At 49.5% G+C, this 15,840-nt stretch overlaps 1 long non-coding RNA gene across 1 annotated transcript; it reads right to left on the bottom strand.

The window, feature by feature from the left end:
- Positions 1–13,608: 13,608 nt before the first annotated feature.
- On the bottom strand, positions 13,609–15,555 carry LOC134729026 (uncharacterized). Its single transcript, XR_010109857.1, has 3 exons — positions 15,430–15,555; positions 14,461–14,507; positions 13,609–13,736 (listed from the first exon to the last, which is right to left on the bottom strand). It is a non-coding gene; the product is annotated as an uncharacterized LOC134729026 (long non-coding RNA).
- Between the last annotated feature and the right edge of the window lie 285 nt (positions 15,556–15,840).

The raw sequence follows: 15,840 nt of genomic DNA, 5'->3' as shown, positions 1-15,840 counted from the left end.
TGCTTCTGTTTCTAGCATGTATTTATTTTGCAGCAAACATTTACATCCATGATGTTTCACTGTCTTTTGAAAATAATTAGGCAATATCTCATCTGAGGTAGGATGTTTCTAGGGGTTGTGTTCTGAGGGAGGAAAACTAATCTGTTCTCTTTCCACTGCATTCTAGGAACAGTAAGAGGACCTTGTGCATGAATAATTTGTTTCCACACTACAGAGTGGGTAATAAGCAGATTAGTAAAAACAATTCTGCTTCACTTCAATAACAGCCTCCTCCAACTCATTTTTTCTCAACAAACTTATTTTTCCAGCAGAAGAATCCCAGACTTCTTAGAGAACCCAGTGACTTTTTGCACCTTAAATCTGTGAAATCCTCATGTTTTCTTCTGCCGTATCCATAGTTCAAACAAAGATGAGGCAAAGCTAGACACATTCCTGAAGGAACCCAAGAAATTCCTCTCTTTCTTTCTCTGGAATGAAATGAATTCTCTAGACCACCAGTTCTAACCTTCAAAAACCAAACCTGTTTGTGAGATCTCCTTCAAATACTACTGTAGGCCCCAGTGTTTATTCATTAAATTTTTTAAATATTTGTTTTATTTGGAATCCATGTATTTGTAATTTTAGTGTTTGTATTAATATCAGGGAGAAATGTTTAAATCTGTCTATGCCATATGTGCCTCTGGCTTATTGCCCAATTAATTGTAGTCTCAGGCTAAACTTTGGTTTCTGTCTTTAATTTTTGTCAGAAGAAATATAACTGATCTCAAAACATCTGCTTTTATTGTAGGGGCTCGTGCTGCCATCTCCATTCCTCTCTCTTTTCTTGCAATCTGGGTGGAAGTTCTTTAATATGAACATTTCAACCACCTTCATTCTACCATGTCCACTATCAGCACATTCAAACTGATCCAGCCAAGGCTGTCATCTTAGGCCAGGGATTTTTTAGGAATCTATTTTGCTGTGATGCAGCTGGAACCCCTTTGACTCACTTTATCACCCCAGGGTTCTTTTCATTTCAGAAGCCCAAGAGGGCAGAAAAAGAAGTAGGTGAGCAATTAAACACTCTGAGTCAGGAGCGTCTCCCCTTGCGTTAAGCAATGTTGTAGAACATCGATGTTCTACATCGATGTTGGCGACCTTGGTATCATTTTGTCCACTTGATTGGAAAAGCCAGTCAATAATTTCAGGTCACTGTTGGCCTTAGAAGAAGAGCCCAAAGGCAACAAGCAAAGGCGCTGGTGTCCAGTCGCCTTCTAGAAGCATTTTCACTTTCCCTTAAGGTTTCCCTTGATAAACATAGAAGTACTGTATGTAGAATTGACCCAGTGCTGCCCTGGCAACTTTGTATATTAGGCCAAATTTACATTTCTTACCTTTATGAGAGACACCCTGGTAGGCTAGTGGAGTTACACACAAAGTCTGATCTCAGCTGCACTGTCCAGAAATGCAACACGGTCCAATCAAATAACATTCTCTGAGCCTGTTTCTTTAGCTGTGAAAGAAGAATAACATACCCATCTAAAAAAGCAGCTTATTGTATTTGATTGGTCTTTTATTTTCTATGAAACTGTGTTTAACACAGTAATTATTTTCATTTGTGTACTACATTTGTGTTTTTGGTTTTAGTTTTGTTTTTGAAATGGAGTCTTTTTTTTAGTGGTTTTTTGTTTTGTTTTGTTTTGTTTTGTTTTTGAGATGGAGTCTCTCTATTGTCACCCAGGCTAGAGTGCAGTGGTGTGATCTCCGCTCACTGCAACCTTCACCTCCCAGGTTCAAGTGGTTCTCCTGCCTCAGCCTCCTGAGAAGCTGGGATTACAGGTGCCCACCACCATGCCCAGCTAATTTTTTAAATATATTTTTAGTAGAGATGGGGTTACAACATGTTGCCCAGGCTGGTCTCAAACTACTGACGTCAAATGATCCACCTGCCTTGGCTTCCCAAAGTGCTGGGATTATAGGCATGAGCCACCGTGCCTGGCTTGTTTTAAAATAAGGGTTTCTTGGCTAGGCATGGTGGCTCACACCTGTAATCCCAGCACTTTGGGAGGCCAAGGTCAGTGGATCACCTGAGGTCAGGAGTTCGAGACCAGCCTGACCAATATGGAGAAACCCTGTCTCAACTGAAAATACAAAATTAGCCAAGTGTGGTGGTGCATGCCTGTAATCCCAGCTACTCAGGAGGCTGAGGAAGGAGAATTGCTTGAACCCAGGGGGCAGAGATTGCAGTGAGCTGAGATCGCACCATTGCACTCCAGCCTGGGCAACGAGCAAAACTCTGTCTCAAAATAAAAAAAAGATTTCTTAAAATGATATTTTCAGTATTTTATAGATGATGTGTAAGCAGCAATCTTAATAGGATGTTACCTGACACTTTGCGAGACTGGCAGCTGATTTGATCCAGATGTCTCTAATTCTTTTTTCTTTTTCTTTTTCTGTTTTGTTTTTTTTTTTTGACAGAGCCTTGCTCTGTCCCCCATGCTGGAGTGCAGTGGCACGATCTCGGCTCACTGCAACCTCCACCTCCCGGGTTCAAGCGATTCTCCTGCCTCAGGCTCCCGAGTACCTGGGATTACAGGCGCACGCCACCATGCCCAGCTAATTTTTTGTATTTTTGGTAGAGACAGCATTTCACCATGTTGGCCAGGCTGGTCTCGAACTCCTGACCTTAGGTGATCTGCCTGCCTCGGCTTCCCAAAGTGTTAGGATTACAGGCGTCAGCCACTGTGCCTGGCCCAGATGTCTGTAATTCTAACATGAGATGTATTGCAGGATCATAGCAGAGTGAGTTGCTGATGTATCCAGAAGGAAATGAGCACGGAACTCTCACGACAGCTGTCCTGAGAAGTGTGTGTGTGCTGTGCTTGAATATCTCACTGCTCATTCATACACAGGCTTTCTGCTGACTGAGTTAACAGTATCTGTTTCATAAATAATGTAGCCCTCTTTCTTTCTTTCTCCCGCTCTCTCTCTTTTTTTTTTTTTTTTTTTTTGAGACAGGGTCTTGCTCTGCTACCCAGGCTGGAGTGCAATGGTGCAGTCTCAGCTCACTGCAACTTCAGCCTCCTTGGTTCAAGCGATTCTCCTGCCTCAGCCTCCCAAGTAGCTGGGATTACAGGCATGTGCCACCACGCCTGGCTAATTTTTTCTTTTTTTTTTTTTTTTGAGACAGTTTCGCTGTTTTTGCCCAGGCTGGAGTGCAATGGCACAATCTCGGCTCACCACAATCTTTGCCTTTTGGGTTCAAGGGATTCTCCTGCCTCAGCCTCCCGAGTAGCTGGGATTACAGGCATGTGCCACCACACCCGGCTAATGTTGTAGTTTTAGTAGAGATGGGGTTTCCCTAAATTGGTTAGGCTGGTCTCAAACTCCTGACCTCAGGTGATCTACCCGCCTCGGCCTCTCAAAGTGCTGGGATCACAGGCATGAGCCATCACTCCTGGCCTAATTTTTGTATTTTTAGTAGAGAGAGGGTTTCACTCTGTTGGCCAGGCTGGTCTCGAATTCCTGACCTCAAGTTATCTGCCTGCCTCGGCCTCCCAAACTGTTGGAATTACAGGCGTGAACCACCATGCCTGGCCAGCTCTATTTCTTTAAGCCTACATGTTTTGCACTTGTTAAAAGTATTTGAACATACAATTACTCAGCTTCCCTTGTTTACGCGTGAATTTTGTATAATCTTAAATATTTTTTCCAATCTAAGCTTTATTTTATCCCGTTCCTTCTATATTTGTATAACTTTACGAGGCTATCTTCATTGAAAGTTTTTTCTCAGAAGCCTTAAGATAGAACATAGTTCTTGGCAGCAATTTGAAAGTTATTTGAGGAGAAGGGGAGACTTACAATGATGATTCAAATGAAGGAAACTAAAAAGTAATGAAGCAAGGCAGAGGAAAAAGCAGTACTCACTTGAGCACATCCCAAAAGAATAACATTTCAAATGTAACTAGAAAAAAGTATGCTGAAGTTCACAATACAGAAATAATTATTAATAAGATAGCTTTAAAGCCCTGCTCAGCTTTTGAATGTTGGGAATTGACCCAGAGGTGGCTGTAACCTAAGATGGTTCCTTCAGTAATGACCATTTTTTCTTTTTCAAGATGATGATTATTCCCCACCTTCTAAGAGACAAAGACCAACGAGCCACCACAGCCACCAGTCCCAGAACCCGCCAATGCTGGGGAACGGAAAATGAGGGAGTTCAACTCTGGTAAGTTCTCAGCAAAATCCATGACCTTTTCCTTTATCTTCTGGACTCTCAATGTGACTGATGAAAGTTACCACATGCTCTGCAGGGGGAAATGGTTTAGCATGTGTTACTACATCTTAATCACATCTTTGTAAAGCCAGGAGCATTTTACAAGTCACGTTACAGACATTGTTTAAACATAGTCTGTATTTACCAAAGTATAGGACATTGTATCATCTCATATTAATTAGTTAGTTGGCTCAAAATTAGTGCTAATGACTTAGTAATTCAGTGATTTCTGTTAGCTTTAAAACCTTTATTTCAGAACTATTTCACCTCTTGGTTTTCATTTTTGCTGTGTGTCACTGCCTGCCGGCTGCTAATTAACTCCCAGTGAATCATGTGTCCTGTGAAGGGACTGAATATTAGTGGCAATTTATGTTGATGATTTGTATTTTGAATAAATAGTTTGAATACATAGAACATTAAGCTTGTATACATTTTGAAAATAGTATTTTAATATTCTACTGTGTCATAGTTACAATGATTGGATATATATTGAATTTATATGTACTTTAAGTTGTTATATGTTTATGGTCTTTAGCATTCTAACGTGCAATTGTATATCTGTTAAGTCTTTTTATTTTTCAAGATGAGACTGATTTATTGAGGCATCTGTTTGATGCCACATTAAGTGGCCCAGGCTTTGTGTAGGGGTTGAGGTTAAAGCAGGAAGAAGGGTGGTGAGAGGCGGGGTACCAGGATTAGGTTGGAATACCTGGGGGTGCTCTGAGGCTCCCCAAGTTTCCCTGCTCTTGGCCGGCTGTGCTGCTGGCCTGGGCATCTGATGGGCCTGCAAGGGTGGTCCAGGGGCTAGGGCAGGGACTTTGGAGTCACGCCATTGGCTTTGAATCCAGACTCCTACACTTGGTAGCTGTGAACTCTCCATGCCTCAGGGACCTGCAGAACTGAGCTCTGTCTGAGCCAGGTTCCATCCAGGCACTGCGCATCCATCCAGAGGGGCACTGCCTCAGGCTGCTCGCTATTCACTGCCTTCTCAAGCAGACCCTTGTCTCCTTCTAGGCCCTCACAATCCAGTGGAGGAGACGAAACTCATCTGCCTCTGTCCCTCTGGGCACGCCTCATGCCAGGTGCATCTGTGGACAGCGGCCATGCTCCTGGGCTTCCAAAGTTGGAGAAAGCTGCCAGGCTCAGGTGGGTACATCACAGCAGCTGCTGCCCTCTGAACACAGTGACAAAAGAACACTGTGGGCCTGGAGCCCTGGTCTGGGGCATTGGGCAAGGCTGTTGCACTTCTCTGATCCCATTTTTCCCCATCTGGAAAGTGCGCTGATTGTATCTCCCTGTGGGCACTGAGGGCTCAGTGTTAGTTTGAGAGCCAGCATCTGGGGTTTGGGCTGTAATTCCCCATCAGCCCCATAGCTGCGGGGAACCAGGGACTTTGTTGGGATTACCCTAGGCATCAGTTTAGCTTCCTTCCCCTGGCTTGGGCTCAGCACCTGAAGTAGTCTAGGGGGTAGGTGGTCCTGGTGGGGGCTGGGGCTTTTACCCAGACTGAGGTCACACCCAGAGCCAGAAGTCTTGGTGCCTGCTCTGGGCAAAGGTGCCAGCCTGTGCGACAAGAGCGAAACTCCGTCTCCAAAACAAAAACAAAAAAGCTTGCATCATTTCAAGGGGCTCACACCTCCCTAAGGGCCTGGTAATTGGCTGGCTCTGGCCTGCATCTGGCCCCGAGGGTGTAGGTAACACCTCACCTTACCTGGTTTCTTCCTGCCAGGGCCAATCTTCAGACCTCAGGACTTTGCAGCCTATCCCACCTCCCCTCTGGCCAGCCTTGAGCCCTTGTGGGTCCAGCACATTTTCCAGGCTGTCTCCTGGTTGTCCTTCTGCCTCGAGGCCTGGCTCATGCTGCTCCCCTTCCCACTCTCCAAGACCCACAAGGACCACTCCACACCCAGCTCAGCCCCATCCCCTCAGATAGTCCTTTCTCTTTCCTCAGGTGGCCAGGTGCATATCTTGGTGTGAGGACCTTCGCTGTATCTGGGAATGCCTACTGGTTACCTCGGTAACAGAGAACAAGGCATTTACCTGAGTGTCTTGGTTCACTGTCTACATGGCTAGGGAGGGAATCAATAATAGGCTTTTCACTTGCTGCAAGGGCCAGTTCTCCTGGCCCCATGGCTCTAGGGATGGAGGACGCTGCAGGAGATGCACCGCTTACTTCCCAGCTGAGGACTGTGGGTCATCTCAGGGCGATTTCACAGTCCCCACATGCCCCACCCCCTCAGCTCTGCAAATACCAAGCAGTGCAGCCTGCCTAGGGGATGATGGGCTCGAGAGTGCCCAGGTAGTGCCCAGAGTGCCCTTGGCAGGCCCCTCACCTGGCTGCTTCCACAGCTCTGTAGCAAGAGTTCTAACCTTTTTTGACCGTGAAGCCTGCTGAGAATAAGAGCTGTGGACTGTTTTCCCAGAAAGGCATGTACATGCTCTCCACACAAAACCTTTCATCGTGGCCAAGCACAGTGGCTCATGTAATCCCCGAACTTTGGGAGGCGGAGCCAGTCGGATCACCTGAGGTCAGGAGTTCAAGACCAGCCTGCCCAACATGGCGAAACCCTGTCTCTACTAAAAATACAAAAAATTAGCCAGGCGTGGTGGCAGCCACCTGTAATCCCAGCTACTCCAGAGGCTGAGGCAGGAGAATCACTTGAACCTGGGAGGCGCAGGTTGTAGTGTGGTGAGATCATGCCACTGCACTCCAGCCTGGGCGACAGGAGCGAAACTCTGTCTCAAAAAACAAAACAAAACAAAACAAAACCTTGCATCCTTTCAGGGGGCTCACACCTCCCTAAGGGCCCAGTAATTAAACCCCTTGGGCCTGAGGGTGAGAAACTTTGTCTCAGTTCTTCCCCAAGTGATCAGCCCAGGGGTCAGGAAGGAGAAGCCAGAAAGCAGGACCCATGAGAAGGGCCCCCTCCTGGAGTTTGAGGCCCACTCCCTCCTGCCCCTGCCTCTCCTCTGTCCAGGACTCCTCCCTGCTCTGCCCCACTCCTGGGGCCATAACCATGGGGAGCTGTGGTTTTCTACAGGCCCCTGGGCACAAAGTGGGCAGGCTCACCTGGAGGCGATCAGAGTAACATGGCAGGAAGTGAGGGGGAAAGCCGCCCTGGAACTGCGCCTCTCTGCCCCCTGACGTCACTGGCATGCACTCCTCCCTCCCCTCACTCAGGCAGTGGCATGAGTTCCATGTGAGCGCTGTCCTGCTCCCTCTGCTGTCTCTTTTTTTTCTTGGGGCTGCCATAACACTTTCCCTTCCCCAGCCCTGCCAACCTGGTGGGACATTGGGCTTCCCTCTCACAGGGTCCTGGGGACAGGCCCATCTTTTATCATACCCACAGAGAGACCATTTTTTTCTTCAGGACCTGGGGAGCAGCCAGGTTCCATGAGTTAAATGCAGATCTGAACCAAGCTGGGATTGGGGTACACACTCTCCTCTACTGAAAAGTAGCTAGGGATTCCAACTAGGTGAGGAGAGTGGGGCAGAGCCAGACCAGACAAGGACTGATCACCTGGAAAAAGCCTGCCATCAAAGGTCTTGGCAAATGCTGGGTGCAGTGGCTCACTCCTGTAATACCAGCACTTTGCGGGGCTGAGACAGGTGGACTACTTGAGGCAAGGAGTTCGAGTCCAGCCTGGGCAACATGGCAAAACCGCATCTCTACTAGAAATACAAAAATTAGCTAGGCATGCTACACTCCTGTAATCCCAGCTACTCAGGAGACTGAGGCAGGAGAATCACTTGAACTGGGGAGGCAGAGGTTGAAGTGAGCTGAGATTGTGCCCCTGCACTCCAGTCTGGGAGACAGAGTGAAACTGGCCTCAAACAAAAAAGAATATGGCCTTGGCAGAGAGGGGCCAGCCCAGCAGTGCCTTCCCTTGGGTTTCTCCTGGGTAGGCCTCTGCCATGAGAAGGTGCTTCCTTCTGCCTGTCCATGGCCCACAGCAATGGAATGTCTGCTTCTGGGGGTTGGGTGGGAGACTGCTGGCAGAACTGGAAACCTTCAGGTGGGGTTTTTTTGTTTTGTTTTGTTTTCGAGATGGAGCGTCGCTCTGTCACCCAGGCTGGAGTGCAGTGGTGGAATCTCAGTTCACTGCAACCTCCGCCCCCCTGGGTTCAAACAATTCTCCTGTCTCAGCCTCCTGAGTAGCTGAGATTACAGGCATGTGCCACCATGCCCGGCTAGTTTTTGTATTTTTTGTATAGATGGCATTTCACCATGTTGGCTGGGCTGGTCTCGAACTCCTGACCTCAAGTGATCCACCCACCTCGGCCTCCCGAAGTGCTGGGATTACAGGCATGAGCCACTGAGCCCAGCCCCTTCAGGGGGGTTTTGAGGCTTCACTACAATACTAGTTTCCTGTGGCTGCTGCAACAAATTACCACACACTTAGTGACTTAAAACAACCAAAATGTATTCCCTTACAGGTCTGAAGGCCAGAATTCTACAGTAAGACCTACTGAGTCAAGGTGGGAGCAGGGTCGGTGGCTTCCGAGGCTCTGCGGGAGAATCCGTTTCCTGGCCGTAGAGGTGGCCTGCACTCCTCAGCTTGTGCTGCCCGTCTCGAATGACTGGAGTTTCCTGCTTCTGTTACTACACCTCCCACCCTCTCCATCACCTGCTCTGCTCTTACAGCAGAGCTCTGCCCCTCATTCCCCGGCCTCACTCACAAATAGCCTTCACCCAGACAGCCTTCGCCCTGTGCACCGCAGCTGGGGCTGGAGGGGAGGCAATGGCCATCTCCTGTGTGTGCACTGGACGCCCGGAATCTCAACAGCACTCACACTGGAACTTGAAGGTGCCCCGGGGAAACCCACGGAAGCACAGTGGTGCCTCTGGCTGCCTGGAGCCTACCCCAGTTCCTCCCTGGCAGTGAGAGAAAGCTGCAATCACCCATCAGCAGGCTTTATTACAGAAAAGGAAACGCAAATTGGGCCTCCCCTCCTGCTGGGAAGCATGGGAACATAAGGTCGAGGAAGATGGAAGGGGGAACAAAGAGAAACACTGCAGACCGGCTGCAGCCAGAGGCTGCAGGTGCAGGGCTGAAACTGAATCATCGCCATGCCAGCAGGAGTGGCCTGCCTGGAGTAACCCACCCTTCCAGGGAGCACAGGCTGGGTGCCCTCCCCAGGGCCCAGGCAGGCCCCTCCTCTGGGTCTTGGGGCCCCCGTAAGAGCAGGAGTTGGAGAGGGTGGGCTCCTCACCTCCACTTTCTCTGTCCTGTTAGAATTCTAAAGGGCGGGGCATTTTCTGTGTTAGGGAATGCTCCAGAAGACTTATGTGACCTCAACTTCAGCTAAATTTCTAATAGGAAAAGTTGGTAAGCTAAACAAAACCCTAAGCCCCCTAAACAACTGAAAGGGGCCCCAGAGAAACCTGAAAAGCTGAGTTCCCAGCCTCGATGGGAAGGGAGGTCCGCCACGCTTCATTACGCTCCTTCCCTTTTGCAGCTTAGATGCAACCACGGACCAGCATTAGAGGTCATGGAGATCTTAAGACTGACAGACAGACTCTTTGTGGCAATAAGACACCAAATTATAAACAGGACCCATGCAGGCAAGGGTAAAGTCACACCTGCAGGTCATCATCTTGCTACACAGCTTCCAAGTTTTAGACAGAACCTTCCTCCTCCAACCAAATGCAAATTAAAGAATCTCTGAATCCACCGATGTCCTGTAAGCCCCAGCTTTGAGATGTCCCTCCCTTTCAGCTCAAACCAATGCCGACCTTCTGTGCACGGCTGTATGCCTTTGCCTGTAACTCCTGCCTCCCTGAAATGTTAAAACCAAAGTGCGGCCGGGCGCGGTGACTCACGCCTCTCATCCCAGCACTTTGGGAGGCCGAGGCAGGTGGATCACCAGGTCAAGAGATCGAGACCATCCTGGCCAACACGGTGAAACCCTGTCTCTACTAAAAATACAAAAATTAGCCGGGCGTGGTGGCGGGTGCCTGTAGTCCCAGCTACTCGGGAGACTGAGGCAGGAGAATCTCTTGAACCCAGGAGGCGGAGGTTGCAGTGAGCCGAGATCGCGCCACTGCACTCCAGCCTGGTGACACAGCGAGACTCCATCTCAAAAAATTAAAAAAAAACTGCAACCCGACCTCAGGTCCTTTCTCAGGACTCCTTGGAGCCTGTCTCCCAGGCTGTGGTTACCCCTGTTGGCTCAGAAATAACCTCTTTAAAATATTCTATGGAGTCTGGTTTTTCCATCAGCAAGTTTTACTCTAAAGTGGACATTGTTTTCCTTTCACAAAGGGCTGGGGCTTCCCAGATGATAATGAAAAAATTAAATTTAAATGTTATTTAAAATACATTTCTTCTTTCATTATGAAAGTAACAAATGGAAGAACATGTTTCCAAAGCCATCATGGTTTGTTAGTTAATTTTTAAAACCGATGAAGATAGGTTAAAAAAGTGAGCTAACATATTTTACATATATTTTTAACTTGAAAACTTACACATATTTACTCATTAATTTCTATAGTAAACTTATTGAGGTATAATTTTCATACAATTGAGAAAAGGAAAGAAATTGTGCTGAGGGATGATGCAAGTCCTTTTAAACGATCAGGCCCAGAGAGGCAGTCAAGTGAGGCGGCAGTGACTTCCCACTCCCCGCCTTGGAGCTGTGTATTCATCTCTTGAAATGCTGGCTGTTGCCTCAGGTTAACCTAGTGCAGCAGCAGACACTGCAACTCACACCCTACGGCTTAACAATATAGAGCCAAGCAATAGATTATGTTACCTTAACATAAATCCTTGGTCAACAACTTGGAACAGCCTCTTCTTTCCCTTGAAAAACCCACCTGTAACAGCTGCTAATAGGAGGTGTATTCAGGGCAACTTGAATCTACGCTTCCGGGCAGCAGTCGTCAAGCTTCGCCCAAACTCCCTCCTTACATGAATTTTGCCTCAGGTCTTGCCTTTGAGTCCAATTCAATGTGATGTTCAGTTTTCAGTCATACAAGTTGACAAGTTGTGACCAATGTAAGCCATGCATCCACCATCCTGGTCAAGATGCATGAGGCTTCTGTGACTCCAGAGAGGCCCTCCCACCCCTTCCTAGCCAACGCCCCAGTCCCATGCCTCCAACCCTCCCTCTGGTCATCATCACCATCTGGCCACTTCTCCATTCATGAATATTCCCACCCCTTCCTAGCCAACGCCCCAGTCCCAGGCCTCCAACCCTCCCTCTGGTCATCATCACCATCTGGCCACTTCTCCATTCATGAACATTCCCACCCCTTCCTAGCCAAAGCCCCAGTCCCAGGCCTCCAACCCTCCCTCTGGTCGTCTTCACCATCTGGCCACTTCTCCATTCATGAATATTCCCACCCCTTCCTAGCCAAAGCCCCAGTCCCAGGCCTCCAACCCTCCCTCTAGTCGACATCACCATCTGGCCACTTCTGGCTCCATTCATGAATCTAGATATTTCCATATAGGGACAAGCTTGTATTTAGCATTGGTCTGCTGATTGAAGTTCTTCTTCTTCTTTAGTATAAACCCCAGGCTTAACTCTCCTTCCTAGCCACCCAATTTCATATTTTTTAAAGTGGACCAAGAAGTTGGGCACATTTTAAGACAATCTAAGACCAGAATTTCTCCAAACGTTCACCAATTAGTTTTCATTTTTAAGAGTCATCTTGTCTATACCTAATTCAAAAGCAATTTTTAAAGCAGCCTCAAGTTACCTTGATCTTGATTTCCCAAATCACTTATCTAGGTTTATGTAGAAACAACTTTCTGTCATTTTGCACTGATATGTAATAGGTTACATAATGTTGAATTAAGTTTCATGGTGTTACTGGAACAGGGTCTCAATCCAGACCCCAAGAAGGGGATCTTAAACCTCGTGCAAGAAAGAATTCGGGGCTAGTCCATAAAGTGAAAGCAAGTTTGTTAAGAAAGTAAAGGAATGAAAGAATGGCTACTCCGTAGGAAAAGCAGTGATGTCGGCTGCTCGACTGAATATACTTATGGTTATTTCTTGATGATATGCTAAACAAGCGGTGGATCATTCAAGATTTTGCCGGGAAAGGGGTGGGCAATTCCTGTAACTGAGGGTTCCTCCCCTTTTTAGACCACATGGGGTAGCTTCCTGACATTGCCATGGCATCTGTAAACTGTCATGCACTGGTGGGAGTGTCTCTTAGCATGCTAGTGCATTATAATTAGTGTATAGCGAGGAGTGAGGGTGACTAGAGGTCACTTGCATTGCCGTCTTGGTTTCAGCCAGCTTCGTTACCATATTCTGTTTTATCAGCAGGGTCTTTGTGACTTGTACCTTGTGCAGACCTCCTACTTATCCTGTGACTAAGAACACTGAACTTCCTGGGGTTATAGCCCACAGGTCTCAGCCTCATTTCATCCAGCCCCTATTCAAGATGGAGTCGCTCTGGTTCAAATGCCTCTGACACTAGTAAGGATCACAGGTGGCATCAACAGGTTTGGAGCAAACCTGAGTGTCTCCCGGTTGGTCATATCTCAACTGACGAAATCCACAACCAGCAGAGAGCAACCTCCTTGCCCCCTGTGCTCACTGAGTCATCCAGCCCATTTTGACCAAGATTATGTGAGTTGCTGGAGCAGAGGTTGGTTGAGGGAGCTCCCACTGTATGTAATCACAGTGTCTTGCACAAAATAAATAGAAAACACAAGAATACACTCTTATGCATGATCCTACAGCCCAGAGGCATCCACTTCCTACATTTTGCATATCGTTTTCCAGTGTCTAACAAATACTTTAATGTACTTACAGTCAACATCATTGCAGGGCTAGAGGGAACCGTAATCTACAAAACTGTCCTCAATTCTGCACCAGTTACAAGGGTAGGGGTCTCCAAGACCACCCTCAGGTTTGATAATTCGATAGAAAAACTCACTGAAAGCTGATATACTCATGGTCATGACTTAGCACAAGGGTAGGACACAGATGACTATCAACCCAGGGAAAGGCGCTCAGGCCGGAGTCCAGGAAGTTCCCACCTGCAGAGGGTCCTTCCCCACAGAGCTGTGGGCAGTGTCACTTGGGGCATCCAGGTGGGATCCCCCGAGTTTAGTGTCCCAGAGCCTTTGCTGGGGCCCCATGGTTGACTGCCCATGCGGATGGAGGTCTCCAGCTCACTCGAGGGTGAGCTCATCGCAACCCCTACCTGAATCACACTTTAGGCCTCCTGGTGTGGTCCAAAGGCCCAGGCAAACCAAGACCGTCCCATGTGGCTTAGAGACCACCTCTCAGAAGCTGGGGGAAGAGGCCAGGTCTCTCTGGGCAAGGTTCAATTCTTTATTACACCGTCATATATAAAGGATTTATTTTTCTTTCCAAAAGTTGGATTGCACTACACGCTTTGCTTTGCAATCTGCTCTCAGGCTCGTGGCATGACCGTGTGCCACATGCCGCTTTGTTCACTGAGGCGGACTCAGAATTCCTGTCATCGTCCTGTGCGGCTCACCTGGCCGTCCTCGGCACCTGGGTGGGAATGGAATTTGAACACTGGCGTGATTGTGGGTTGGTACCTCAGTCTGGGGTTCTAGAAGCAGACCCCAAGACGAGGATTTGTGTGGAAGCAGTGTAAATGATGTGTTCCCTGGAAAACCCCATTGTGGGAATGGGGGGTGGTACTGGGTGGGGAGGAGGCCGCACGCTGTGGGGGTCACTCCGGCTCCATCTCATGGAGGAACTGGGAGGCTGCTTGTCAGTGCTCACAGGTGTGCCCTTTGGTTTGGGGGGTGCTCAGGTGCTCTATGTCTTATCTGTCATTCACTGTCTGAGGGTTATAAATTCCCAGACAGCGTAGCCCTCCAGGAGCTCAGCGAACCCCAGGGAAGAGGTTCCTGTGGCCAGAGGTCAGCCCCTGCAAGATTCAGAAGCCGGATGCTGGGACTGAGAGACCTGGGGCTCGGGGGCCTGCAAGATTCAGAAGCCGGATGCTGGGACTGAGAGACCTGGGGCTCGGGGGCCTGCAAGATTCAGAAGCCGGATGCTGGGACTGAGAGACCTGGGGCTCGGGGGCATAAAAATGGTCAGTGGATACAGAGAAATGTGGGCAGAGTCCTCACGGCATCTGCTACGAATAAAGTCTGAAGGCGCCACAGCACTCAGAAGGGCCGGGTGTGATTCTCTCCTGGGTAAGTGTGTGCTCTCTGTGGGGTCAGCTGACGGAGACCGGGACAGAAGCTTAGTGGCCGCTCACCACGGTTTCGTCCCAGCCGCGTTCACCTGGGTGTCAGCTCCAGCAACCTGGGCAAGGATGGGGGAAGAGCATTCTGTCCCGTGGGTGCCGCATATGCTCAGGCCATCAGCTCTACCCCAGTGGGTGCAGGCTCCCTCCTCTGCACTGAGCACCTCGCCCCATCGTCCTGAGCCCTCCATCGTCTCCACTTTGGGCAAAGGCCAGGGCTGCTTGGCAGGGTCTTGAGCAATGGAAAGGGACCAGCAGGCTGATCGCTTTCCCTCCTCCCTACCTTAGACCAACTCAAGGTGCAGGGGCCCCCAGGGCCTCCCTGAGACACCCTCATGAGCCATCATTGGCTGTTTTCTTTGTGATCTGTGGTAGCTCAAAATAAATGCATAAATAAATAACACATAAACAGAGCATCACTCTGAATTTGTCCCGTTTCTTCCCTATCTCCGTGCCTAACCCCACTCCTGCTTCCCTGGGCTTGCGGGCCACCCCCCATCCCCACCCTCACCCTCACCCCCACCCCTAACCCCCGACCCCCACCCCCACCACCACCCTCACCCCCACCCGTAACCCCCGACCCCACCCCCACCACCACCCTCACCCCCACCCGTAACCCCCGACCCCCACCCCCACCACCACCCTCACCCCCACCCGTAACCCCCGACCCCCACCCCCACCACGACCCTCACCCCCACCCCTAGCCCCCAACCCCCACCCCCACCACCACCCTCACCCCCACCCCTAACCCCCGACCCCCACCCCCACCACCACCCTCACCCCCACCCCTAGCCCCCGACCCCCACCCCCACCACCACCCTCACCCCCACCCCTAGCCCCCGACCCCAACCCCCACCCTCACCCTCACCCCCACCCCCAACCCCCGACCCCCACCCCCACCACCACCCTCACCCCCACCCCTAACCCCCGACCCCCACCCCCACCACCACCCTCACCCCCACCCCAACCCCCGAGCCCCACCCGTTGTGCAGATCTGGCTTCTGGACTTCCTTCTGCTGTCCAGCCCACCACTGCCCAGCTCCTCAAGAAAAAGGGCTCCAGGTCTGAATCCTTCCCTCGGGGGCGGGATGTGTGGCTGGACCTGAGGTCAGAAGCGCGGCTGAGGCTGCAGACATGTGCACAGAGTAAATGTGTTGAAATACTTTACTGCACGTGTTCCCTTTATACTCTCTTTTCACACTAATTTCAGGCCTGCAGTCTTTGTGCATCTTTGCTTACAGGATTTTGCCGTATTGTAAATCAGAATTACCCTGAAGTTTACAGCTAAGCCAGACTCTTATGGAAGAAAAAGCTAGGTGTCAGAGATGGTGGGAGTGGGGGATGCAGGGAGAGGGCTTTTGGGAAGCGCTGGTCTGAAAATCTTTCCAGACA

Source organism: Pan paniscus, chromosome 1 (genome assembly GCF_029289425.2).
Source record: "Pan paniscus chromosome 1, NHGRI_mPanPan1-v2.0_pri, whole genome shotgun sequence".
Lineage (NCBI taxonomy): Eukaryota > Metazoa > Chordata > Mammalia > Primates > Hominidae > Pan > Pan paniscus.
Note: the sequence above shows the minus strand (reverse complement) of the source record. Positions and strands in the feature narration are given on the sequence as shown.